Here is a 13054-nt window from a genome sequence, read left to right as displayed (position 1 = left end):
TCTGTCCAACAGTATATCTACTGTTAGGGGGCCTATAGACTACTCCCACCAGTGTTTTCTGCCCCTTGTTATTTCTTATCTCCACCCATACTGATTCTACTTCCTGATCTTCCGAGCCAAGATCCTTCCACACTATTGTCCTTATGTCATCCTTTATTATCAGGGCTACGCCTCCTCCTTTTCCATTTTGTCTGACTTTTCAAAACATTAAATACCCTGGAATAGTTAGTTCCCAACCTTGGTCACCTTGCAACCACATCCCTGAGATGGCTATTAGATCAAATCCATTTATCTCTTTTGTGCTATTAATTTATCTAGCTTGTTACGAATGCTTCGTGCATTCAGATAAAACACCTTTAATTTTAACTTTTTACCATTTATCCCTGAATTAACCTTATTTGCTGATGTACTATTATCATTAAACTCTCTGTCCCTCCCTGTCGCACTGTGCTTATCTTTACCCGAATCACTACACTGCTCTAATGCCTTGACTTTTCTTTTTAGATTTCTAAATTTCCCCTCACTTGAACCCTCCAGGAAATAGAGAGTAGTGGTGAACAGTTGTTTTTCAGACTGGAGGGAGGTATACATTGGTGTTCCCCAGGGGTCGGTACTAGGACCATTGCTTTTCTTGATATATTAATGTCTTGGACTTGGGTGTACAGGGCACAATTTCAAAATTTGCAGATGACGCAAAACTTGAAAGGGTAATGAACAGTGAGGAGGATAGTGATAGACTTCAAGAGGATAAAGACAGGCTGGTGGCATGGGTGGACACGTGGCAGATGAAATTTAACGCAGAAAAGTCTGAAGTGATATATTTTGGTAGGAAGAATGAGGAGAGGCAATATAAACTAAAGGGTACAGTTCTAAAAGGGGTGCAGGAACAGAGAGGTCTGGGAGTACATGTGCACAAATCGTTTAATGTCACAGGGTAGGTTGAGAAAGCGATTAAGAAAGCATAAGGGATCCTTGCCTTTATAAATTAAGGCATAGAGTACAAAAGCAAGGAGGTTATGATGAACCTTTATAAAGCACTGGTTCAGCAACAACTGGAGTATTGTGTCCAGTTCTGGGCATTGCACTTTAGGAATAATGAGAAGGGCTTAGAGAGGGTGCAGAAGAGATTTACTAGAATGATTCCAGGGATGACTGACTTTAGTTAGGCGGATAGACTGGAGAAGCTGGGCTTATTGTCCTTCGAGCAGAGAAGGTTGAGAGGAGATTTGATAGAGGTATTCAAAATCATGAAGAGTCTAGACAGAGTAGATAGAGAGAAACTGTTCCAATTGGCATAAGGGTCGAGAACCGGAGGACATAGATTTAAGGTGATTGGCAAAAGAACCAAAGATGACATGAGGAAAAACTTTTTTACACACCGACTGGTTATGATCTGGAATCCACTGTCTGAGGGGGTGGTGGAGGCAAATTCAGTCGTGGCTTTCACAAGGGAACTGGATAAGTACTGGAAGGGAAAAAGTTTGCATGTCTATGAGGATAGGGCGGTTGAGTGGGACTTGCAGGATTGCTCTTGCAGAGAGCCGGCACGGACTCGATGGGCCGAATGGCCTCATTCCGTGCAGTAACCATTTTATGATTCTAGTTATTCGATTCACCAGGGCACTGGTCCCAGCTTGGTTTAAGTGGAGCCCGTCCCAATGGAACAGCTCCCTCTTTCCCCAGAACTGGTACCAGTGCCCCCTAAATTGAAACCCCTGCCTCCCACACCACTCTTTCAGCCACGCGTTTAACTCTCTGATCTGCTTGACCCTATGCCAATTTGCGCGTGGCTCAGGTAGTAATCCAGAGATTATTACCTTTGAGGTATTACCTTTGCTTATTAATTTAGACCCTAGCTCTTCAAACGCCCTCAGCAGAACCTCATTCTTAGTTCTACCTATGTCATTGGTTCCTACGTGGACCACGACAACTGGTTCCTCCCCCTCGTCCTCCAAGTTCTTTTCCAGCCACAAGGCGATAAGGGTACGGTAGCATAGTGGTTATGTTACTGGGCTAGTAATCCAGAGGCCTGGACTAAAATCCAGAGTCATGAGTTCAAATCCCACCACAGCAGCTGGCGAATTTAAATTCAATTAATTAAATAAAAATCTGAAATTAAAAATACTAGTATCAATAATGATGGCCATGAAACAGACAGGCATTTCTGTGGCCGTAAACGTGACTCCAGGATGGTTTGTTGCCTCCCTGGTGCCAGGGTCATGGATGTCACTGAGCGGCTTCAGGGCATTCTCAAGGGGGAGGGTGAGCAGGCAGAGGTCGTGGTCCACATTGGGACCAACGACATAGGTAGGAAGGGAGATGAGGTCCTGCATCAAGAATTTAGGGAGCTAGGTAGCAGATTAAAGAGCAGGACCTCAAAGGTTGTAATCTCTGGATTACTCCCAGTGCCACAGGCTAGTGAGTATAGAAATAGGAGGATAGAACAGATGAATGCGTGGCTAAAGAGTTGGTGCAGGAGGGAGGGTTTCAGTTTCCTGGATCACTGGGCCTGCTTCTGGGGAAGGTGGGACTTGTACAAGTCGGACGGGTTGCATCTGAACCAGAGCGGGACAAATATCCTTGCGGGGAGGTTTGCTAGCACTGTTGGGGGGGGTTTAAACTAACTTGGTAGGGGGATGGGATACAGAGTGGAGCTACAATAGGGGGTGATGTGCAGCCAAATATAGAGAAAAAAACAAGTCAGCTTGGAAGACAGGGCAAATATGTGAGGGCAAGGCTGGATGGCATCTATTTTAATGCAAGGAGTCTTGCGAATAAGGTGGATGAACTGAAGGTGTTGATAAACACATGGGAGTATGATATTGTTGCTGTCACAGAGACATGGTTGAGGGAGGGGCAAGACTGGCAGCTCAATATTCCGGGGTACAGAATCTTCAGGCGAGACAGAGGGGGAGGTATAAGAGGAGGGGGGGTCGCAATATTAATTAAAGAATCAATTACTGCCATAAGGAGGGATGATATATTAGCAGGTTCCTCTAATGAGGCCATATGGGTGGAGCTTAAAAACAAAAAGGGGGCAAGCACTTTGATGGGAGTGTACTATAGGCCCCCAAACAGTCAGGGGGAGATAGAGGAACAGATATGTAGGCAAATCTCAGAAAATTGTGCAAATAATAGGGTAATAATAGTGGGGGATTTCAACTTCCCCAATATTAACTGGGATACTCAGAGTGTAAAAGGCTTAGAGGGTACAAAATTCTTAACGTGCATCCAGGAGAGCTTTTTGAGCCAGCATGTAGAAAGTCCTACAAGAGAGGGGGCGGTACTGGACCTAATTCTAGGGAATGTGGCCGGCCAAGTGGAAGAAGTGCTAGTAGGTGAGCACTTTGGTGACAGTGACCATAATTTGGTGAGATTTAAGGTGGTCATGGAAAAGGACAGGGAGGGGCCGGAAATAAAGGTTCTAAATTGGGGGAAGGCCGATTTTAATAGGATAAGGCAGGATCTGGCCAAAATGGACTGGGATCAGCTGCTTGTAGGAAAATCCGCATCGGAGCAATGGGAGTCTTTCAGAAGGGAGATTGAGACCATACAATGGCAACATGTTCCTGTAAAGGTCAAGGGTGGTTCCAAGAACTCCAGGGAACCTTGGATGTCAGGGGATATACGAGAATGGATTAGGAAAAAAAGGAGGGCTTTTGGCAGATACAAAAGGCTAAAGACGGAGGAGTGCAGGGGGATACTTAAAAAAGAAATTAGGAGATCAAGGAGGGGCCATGAAATAACACTGGCGAGCAAAATAAAGGAAAATCCTAAGATGTTTTATAAGTATATTAAGGGTAAGAGGATGACTAGGGAAAAAATAGGGCCCATTAGGGACAAAAATGGCAATCTGTGTGTGGAGCCGGCAGGTGTAGGAGGGGTTTTAAATGAATTTTTTGCATCTGTTTTCACTATGGAGAAGGACGATGTAGACATAGAAATACGGCAGGGGGACTGTGATATACTCGAACATATTAACATCGAGCGGGAGGAGGTATTGGCGGTTTTAGCAGGCCTAAAAATGGATAAATCCCCAGGCCCGGACGAAATGTATCCCAGGCTACTGTGTGAGGCAAAGGAGGAGATTGCGGGGGCTCTGACACATATATTCAGAACCTCTCTGGCCACAGGGGATGTGCCAGAGGACTGGAGAACCGCTAATGTAATACCATTATTCAAGAAGGGGAGTAGGGAAAAACCGGGGAACTACAGGCCAGTGAGCCTAACATCAGTGGTAGGAAAATTATTGGAAAAAATTCTGAAGGACAAAATTAGTCTCCACTTGGAGAAGCAAGGATTAATCAGGGATAGTCAACATGGCTTTGTCAAGGGAAGATCATGTCTGACTAATTTGATTGAATTTTTTGAGGGGGTGACTAGGCGTGTGGATGAGGGTAACGCAGTGGATGTGGTATACATGGATTTCAGTAAGGCCTTCGATAAAGTCCCCCACAGGAGACTGGTCAAGAAGGTACGAGCCCATGGAATCCAGGGTGCCTTGGCACTTTGGATACAAAACTGGCTTAGTGGCAGAAGGCAGAGGGTGATGGTCGAAGGTTGTTTTTGTGACTGGAAGCCTGTGGCCAGTGGGGTACCACAGGGATCGGTGCTGGGTCCCTTGCTGTTTGTGGTCTACATTAATGACTTGGATATGAATGTAAAAGGTATGATCAGTAAGTTCGCTGATGATACAAAAATTGGTAGGGTGGTAAATAGCGAGGAGGATAGCCTCAGTCTGCAGGACGATATAGATGGGTTGGTCAGATGGGCGGAACAGTGGCAAATGGAATTTAACCCGGAAAAGTGCGAGGTGATGCACTTTGGAGGGACTAACAAGGCAAGGGAATACACAATGAATGGGAGGACCCTAGGCAAGACAGAGGGTCAGAGGGATCTTGGTGTGCAAGTTCACAGATCCCTGAAGGCGGCGGAACAGGTAGATAAGGTGGTAAAGAAGGCATATGGGATACTTGCCTTTATTAGCCGAGGCATAGAATATAAGAGCAAGGAGGTTATGATGGAGCTGTATAAAACACTGGTTAGGCCACAGCTGGAGTACTGTGTGCAGTTCTGGTCGCCACACTACAGGAAGGATGTGATCGCTTTGGAGAGGGTGCAGAGGAGATTCACCAGGATGTTACCAGGGCTGGAGCACTTCAGCTATGAAGAGAGACTGGGAAGATTGGGTTTGTTTTCCTTGGAGCAGAGGAGGCTGAGGGGGGACATGATTGAGGTGTACAAAATTATGAGGGGCACAGATAGGATGGATACTAAGGAGCTTTTTCCCTTCGTTGAGGGTACTATAACAAGGGGACATAGATTCAAGGTAAAAGGCGGGAGGTTTAGAGGGGATTTGAGAAATAACTTTTTCACCCAGAGGGTGGTTGGAGTCTGGAACTCACTGCCTGAAAGGGTTGTGGAGGCAGGAACCCTCACAACATTCAAGAAGCATTTGGATGAGCACTTGAAATGCCATAGCATACAAGGCTACGGACCAAATGCTGGAATATGGGATTAGAGTAGACAGGGCTGATGGCCGGCGCGGACACGATGGGCCGAAGGGCCTCTATCCGTGCTGTATAACTCTATGACTCTCCATGACTCTATGAAACTACCGGATTGTCGTAAAAACCCATCTGGTTCACTAATGTCCTTTAGGGAAGGAAGCCTGCTGCCCTTACCCGGTCTGGCCTATATGTGACTCCAGACCCACAGCAATGTGGTTGATTCTTAATTGCCCTCTGAAATGGCCTAGCAAGCCACTCAGTTGTAAAAATCTCACTCAAGAAGGTGGCTCACCACCACCTTCTCAAGGGCAATTAGGGATGGGCAATAAATGCTGGCCTTGCCAGCGACGCCCACATCCTGTGAATAAATTTAAAAAATATCCTTAACCCTGGCACCGGGCAGACGACACAGCCTTCGGGACTCCCGCTCGCAGCTACAGAGAACAGTATCTAACCCCCTGACTATACTACCACTACCACATTCCTTTTTACTCCCCCCACTTGAATGGCCTCCTGTACCACGGAGCCGTGGTTCCCTACAACCCTTGTTCTCATCCATACAGGTAGCAAGTACCTCGTACCTGTTGGACAAGGTCAAGGGCTGAGGCTCCTCCCTCACTGCATCCTGGGTCCCCATACCTGCCTGACTCGCAGTCACATCCAACTGTCCCTGGCCACTGACCTATTTTAAACCCTACCTAAGGGGTGTGACTGCTTCCTGGATCAAATTGTCCAGCTAACTCTCCCCCTCCCTGATGCATCATAATGTCTGCAGCTTGGACTCCAGATCGACAATTCTGACCCGAAGTTCCTTGAGTTGCAGGCACTTACTGCAGATGTGGTTGCTCGGGATCTCGCTGGTCTCCACCAACTCCCGCATGCTGCAGTTACCACACACCACCTGCCCTGCCATGCCTATCTAACCTTGTTTTATTTATTTAATTAGTTAAAGTTTTTATTCACTTGATTATTTTTAGTTTTATTAACTAATTAGTTTATCTAGTTTAAGTTATTAATTTAATAAAGTAATAGCAAGTTATAGTTTCCCAGCTCTTTGTTTAAACCACTGCCCTAGCTTAGAGAGCAAAAAAAAACGTAATACTCACCAACCAACCACTACATGCTGTCACTCCTTGATTATTTTTGTTTTTTCTCTCCGCTCTCCTTTATCTCGGGCCCTGGGAGATTCTCACACTTTCTCTCCGCTCTTCTTTATCTCGGGCCCCTGGGGCATTCCCGCACTTTCTCTCCGCTCTCCTTTATCTCGGGCCCTGGGAGATTCTCACACTTTCTCTCCGCTCTCCTTTATCTCGGGCCCTGGGAGATTCTCACACTTTCTCTCCACTCTCCTTTATCTCCGGCCCCTGGGGCATTCCCGCACTTTCTCTCCACTCTCCTTTATCTCCAGCCGTTCCATGGGGATTCCCGCATTTTTTTGAAGTTGCTGGCCAGCTATTTTGAAGTTGCTGGTCAGCTTTTCCTGGTCTTCCAGGCTGCCGTGTAGGCATTTCTGAGCTTAAAATCAATGGAGAATCTTTCAGATGAAGTGCCTTCTTTACAGTCCTTCCAAATCCTGTCACAACCGCTTATGATCCTCTTATTTCACCAGCCTAGGCCTGATGTCTTGCCCACTGTTACTTGGCCTAACAGTGCAAGGCAAAATTATTCTGTTTCCTGGAATCCCTACACAGCTGACTGTGTGCTGAACCTTTCCCTTTTTGACGCCTGTGCTTGTACTCATATTATTTAACCTGGACTGGTTCTTTCGACTGTACAAGCTTCTTGTGTTTCATTGGGCTGCAGTCCCACACTCTACACTAATGTATCTGAGTTCCTTACGGCTCTAATACATCTTTAGAAAGTTATGCTGTCTGTACACATCTCTCTTCCCCCATTATTTGATAAATAATACCACATCTCAACACAATCACAGTCATGCTGATTAATAAGAAAATTCACTGCCTTCCTCTTATCTAATAAAAGACTCCACAGGTTAGCAGAAATGGGTTTGATTCCAGCATATATGTAGTGCATGTTGCAAGCAGTCACTCCAAACAATATGCTTGTATGCAATGTAAAAATGTACATTCACTTGTCCCACCTCTGACTTACATGGCTTCACGCTGCTTTTGAGCATTCATTATTGAAATGTATAACAAGTGAGGCAATCCAATTAACAATCCTAATTCAAAAGCAAAATACTGCGGATGTTGGAAATCTGAAATAAAACCAGGAAATGCTGGAGAAGCTCAGCAAGGAGGCTGCATTTGTGGAGAAAGAAACATTTCAGGTCGAAGAGCTTCTCTAGCATTTTCTGTTTTTATTATATTATAAAGCAATCCTAATGACCTTTCCTCCATTGTATTAACAAGTGACTGCTTCAGGCACTACAAGGAACACCAGATCCCATCCACCAAGAGATTTCAGTGAACAGGCTACTCAACAAGGCTTTCGTTTGGCATTTGCACCCCATCGTTTCCCCAATCAATGCACGTCCAACAATTCAATACAGCTCGAACCCAACGCCAATGTTCACAACCACTACCTTTTGTACTAAATCAAAAGCAAAATACTGCGGATGCTGGAAATCTGAAATAAAAACAGAAAATGCTGGAAATACTCATCAAGTCAGGCAGCATCTATGGAGAAAGAAACAGACTTAACGTTTCAGGTCGATGACCTTTCATCAGATCTGGAAGAAGTTAAAGATTTAACAGTTTTTAAGCAAGTACAGAGCCAGGGGAAAGAGGGGGGAGGGAGGGGGAAAGAGAAAACAAAAAGGAAGGTCTGTGATAGGGTGGAGGGCAGGAGTGATTAAATGACAAAACGGATGATGGTGCAAGGCAAGGAGGATGGTAATGGGACAGGTAAAGAAACAAAAGATGGGTCTAGAGTAGGTGCAAATGGCAACTGAAGAACCATTATCAGCACCTGCTGTCTGAAAAAATGGGAGCAGCGGTTATGATCTGAAGTTATTGAAATCAGTGTTGAGTCCGGAAGGTTTTAAAGTGCCTAATCAAAAGGTGAGGTGCTGTTCCTTGAGCTTCCGTTGAGCTGCATTAGGACAGTGTAGGAGACTTTTGTACTAATGTGGCCGCACTGCTCTGTGAGGTTTTAATTTTCTATTTGAACTTGTCTACAGTTTGGTTAAAACAATCAGATTCCTATTACTGCTTCTCTTCAATTGCCCTGGTTAAGTTCCTCCCCTGTGTCCGTCCAGTTTTCTGGATCATTACACCAGGGGTTTAAAATGAGAGGTTCCTTGCACTGTCTTGACGCAATTTTTTGAGCAGGTAACAAGGAGGGTCGATGGGGGTAATGCATTTGATGTAGTCTACACGGATTTTGGCAAGGCTTTTGACAAGGTCCCACATGGCAGACTGGTAAAAAAGTAAAAGCCCATGGGATCCAAGGGAAAGTGGCTAGTTGGATCCAAAATTGTCTCAGTGGCAGGAAGCAAAGGGTAATTAGCTGACTGGTGTTTTTACGACTGGAAGGCTGTTTCCAGTGGGGTCCCGCAAGGCTCAGTACTAGGTCCCTTGCCTTTTTGTGGTATATATTAATGATTTGGACTTGAATAGGGGGGGGGCTTCATCAAGAAGTTTGCAGATGATACAAAAATTGGCCATGTGGTTGACAGTGAAGAGGAAAGCTGTAGATCACAGGAAGATATCAATTGTCCCTCTAGATTGGAAAATTGCACATGTCACTCTGCTTTTTAAGAAAGGAGAGAGAGGGAAACCGGGGAATTATAGACCAGTTAGCCTAACATCTGTTGTGGGGAAATTGCTGGAGTCCATAATTAAGGATAGGGTGACTGAACACCTCGAGAATTTTCAGTTAATCAGGGAGAGCCAGCATGGATTTGTGAAAGGTAGGTCGTGCCTGACAAACCTGATTGAATTTTTTGAAGCGGTGACTAAAGGAGTGGACAGGGGAATGTCAATGGATGTTATTTCTATGGACTTCCAGAAGGCATTTGATAAGGTCCCACATAAGAGACTGTTAGCTAAGATAGAAGCCCATGGAATCGAGGGAAAAGTACGGACTTGGTTAGGAAGTTGGCTGAGCGAAAGGCGACAGAGAGTAGGGATAATGGGTAAGTATTCACATTGGCAGGATGTGACTAGTGGAGTACCGCAGGGATCTGTCTTGGGGCCTCAATTATTCACAATATTTATTAACGACTTAGATGAAGGCATAGAAAGTCTCATATCTCAGTTTGCCGATGACACAAAGATTGGTGGCATTGTAAGCAGTGTAGATGAAAACATAAAATTACAAAGGGATATTGATAGATTAGGTGAATGGGCAAAATTGTGGCAAATGGAATTCAATGTTGACAAATGTGAGGTCATCCACTTTGCATCAAAAAAGGATAGAACGGGGTACTTTCTAAATGGTAAAAAGTTAAAAACAGTGGATGCCCAAAGGGACTTAGGGGTTCAGGTACATAATCATTGAAGTGTCATGAACAGGTGCAGAAAATAATCAATAAGGCTAATGGAATGCTGGCCTTTATATCGAGAGGACTGGAGTACAAAGGGGCAGGTGTTATGCTGCAGCTATACAAAACCCTGGTTAGACCGCACCTGAGTACTGTGAGCAGTTCTGGGCACCGCACCTTCGGAAGGACATATTGGCCTTGGAGGCAGCGTAGGTTTACTAGAATGATACCCGGACTTCAAGGGTTAAGTTACGAGGAGAGATTACACAAATTGGGGTTGTATTCTCTGGAGTTTTGAATGTTAAGGGATGATCTGATTGAAGTTTATAAGATATTAAGGGGAACGGATAGGGTGGATAGAGAGAAACTATTTCCGCTGGTTGGGGATTCTAGGAGTAGGGGGCACAGTCTAAAAATTAAAGCCAGACCTTTTCAGGAGTGAGATTAGAAAATATTTCTACACACAAAGGGTGGTAGAAGTTTGGAACTCTCTTCCGCAAACGGCAATTGATTCTAGCTCAATTGCTAAATTTAAATGTGAGATAGATAGCTTTTTGGCAACCAAAAGTATTAAGGGATATGGGCCAAAGGCAGGCATATGGAGCTAGATCACAGATCAGCCATGATCTTATCAAATGGTGGAGCAGGCACGAGGGGCTGAATGGCCTACTCCTGTTCCTATGACTGATCAGGTGGGCAGAGAAGTGCCAAATGGAATTCAATCCAGAGAAGTGTGAGGGTGTGTTTATTTGGGGAGGACAAACAAGGCAAGGGAATACATAATAAATAGGACGATACTGAGAGGTGTAGAGGAACACAGGGACCTTGGAGTGCATGTCCACAGATCCCTGAAGGTAGCAGGACAGGTAGATAAGGTGGTTAAAAAGGCATTTGGGATACTTTCCTTTATTAGCATAGAATATAAGAGCAGGGAGGTTATGTTGGAACAGTATAAAACATTGGTTAGGCCACAGCTTGAGTACTGCGTACAGTTCTGGTCACCACATTACAGGAAAGATGTGATTGCACTAGAGAGGGTATAGAGGAGATTTACAAGGATGTTGCCAGGACTGGAGAATTTTAGCTATGAGAAAAGATTGGATAAGCTGGGGTTGTTTTCTTTGGAACAAGGGCGGCTAAGGGAAGATTTAATTGAGGTATATAAAATTATGAAGGGATTAGATAGAGGGATAGGGAGAACCTATTTCCCTTAGCAGAGGGGTCAGTATCCAGGGGGCATAGATTTAAAGTAATTGGTAGAAGGATTAGACGGGAGCTGGTGAGAAATCTTTTTCACCCAGAGGGTGGTGGGGGCCTGGAACTCACTGCCTGAAAGAGTGGTCGAGGCAGAAATCCTCAACTCATTTAAAAAGTACTTAGATGTGCACTTGAAGTGCCCTAACCTACAGGGCTATGGACCCAGTGCTGGAAAGTGGGATTAAGCTGGATAGCTTTTTTTGGCTGGCACGGACATGATGAGCCGAATGGCCTCCTTCTGTGCCGTATCTTTCTATGATTCTATGAAGTACATGCTATACCAACAATAAACCCCAATATGGAGCAGATCCTCAGTTAATATAATACACATCCATCCAGATCAAAACCATCATAATTCCCAAAGTTAGAACTTACTGACTCTCAACTCACGAGCAGCCAAAGGAAATCCTTTGTTAATACAACAGAATGGGAGCTCTTGTCTAAAACCATCGAGACCACCGCAGGTACAAAACAAAGGATACAGTACCTTTTACCACCACTAGATACCGCTAGCACACATCTGGCAATACCTAGAATTACATAGAATAGCTGGCAGCAGCCAGAATACTGTTTAAACCTCCCTTTTTTTAATACTATATATGTACTTTTTAAAGGTTTGGGAGGGAGCCTTTCCTTCTCCCCCCATAAAGGCAGAAGCCAAAAAAAATCGGTCACAAATCTGAAATTTCACTCCCCTCCCGCTTCATTTCAAAGAGATTGACTTTATTTACTTGCACGACAAAGGCCGATTCTTCCCCCCTCCCCCTCACGTACAGCCATATCTCAATAGTACCCATGTAAATGGGGTCATACACTGCAGAAGTTACTCAAGTTGTCTTTTTTTAATATATAAACTCTCTCCAAGGGGGAGAAACAGATAGCTCATATCCATTCAGCCTGCAGAAATGAAGTTCGATAGCATTCCGTTTTTATTATTTGCCTCGACATATGGAGGTAAAAAAAAAATCTCAATTTCATGAAATACAACAGCAACAAGAGTCCCATTGAAGTAAAAATTTTTGTTTAAAATGAAATTTCTCAAAAGATTAGTCCAAACTTGCATTAGGAACACAGTAGTTTGGTGTTGCTGCTGCATTGACACTATAACAAATCAAAGTGCGTTTTTTTTTTAATTCACCATCTCCAATGTATTTAGAGTATCACAAGTTCTGTAAATGTCTGTTCTAAGGCAGGGATTGATTATTCCGCTGTGTATTTTCACTCCTTGGGTTGGATGTTGGAGGGTTAGACACCTGTATCCAGACTACCTAATAGTCATCCAGGTCAGAAAAGTCGTCCTCTTCTCCCTGGTATTCCATACCTTGAAAGTCCACATGGTACCGCAGGATACCTGTTTAGGAAAAAAAAGACTTGCATTTATATAACGCCTTTCACGACCTCAGGACATCCCAAAGCGCTTTACAGCCTGTGAAGTACTTTTGAAGCAAAATACTGCGGATGCTGGAAATCTGAAAGTGCTGGAGAAGCTCAGCAAGTCAGGCACCATCTGTGGAGAAAGAAACAGAGTTATAATGTTTAAGGTCGAAGACCTTTCATCAGACGTTTCAGTTCATTTTCTGTTTTTATTTAAGTACTTTTGAAGTGTAGGCACTGTTGTAATGTAGGAAACACGTCAGCCAATTTGCGCACAGCAAGGTCCCTCAAACAGCACTGTGATAATGTCCAGATAATCTGTTTTAGAGATGTTGGTTGATAAATATTGTCCAGGGACCGTGGGACATTTAAAGTGACTATATAAATGCAAGTTGTTGTTATCTAGGCTCATACATGAAGAATCACCATTGGATGACACATGAACTCCCATGGGACCGTGTCCCAA

This window comes from Heptranchias perlo, chromosome 14 (genome assembly GCF_035084215.1).
Source record: "Heptranchias perlo isolate sHepPer1 chromosome 14, sHepPer1.hap1, whole genome shotgun sequence".
Classification (NCBI taxonomy): Eukaryota; Metazoa; Chordata; class Chondrichthyes; order Hexanchiformes; family Hexanchidae; genus Heptranchias; species Heptranchias perlo.
This window is presented reverse-complemented; position numbering follows the sequence as displayed.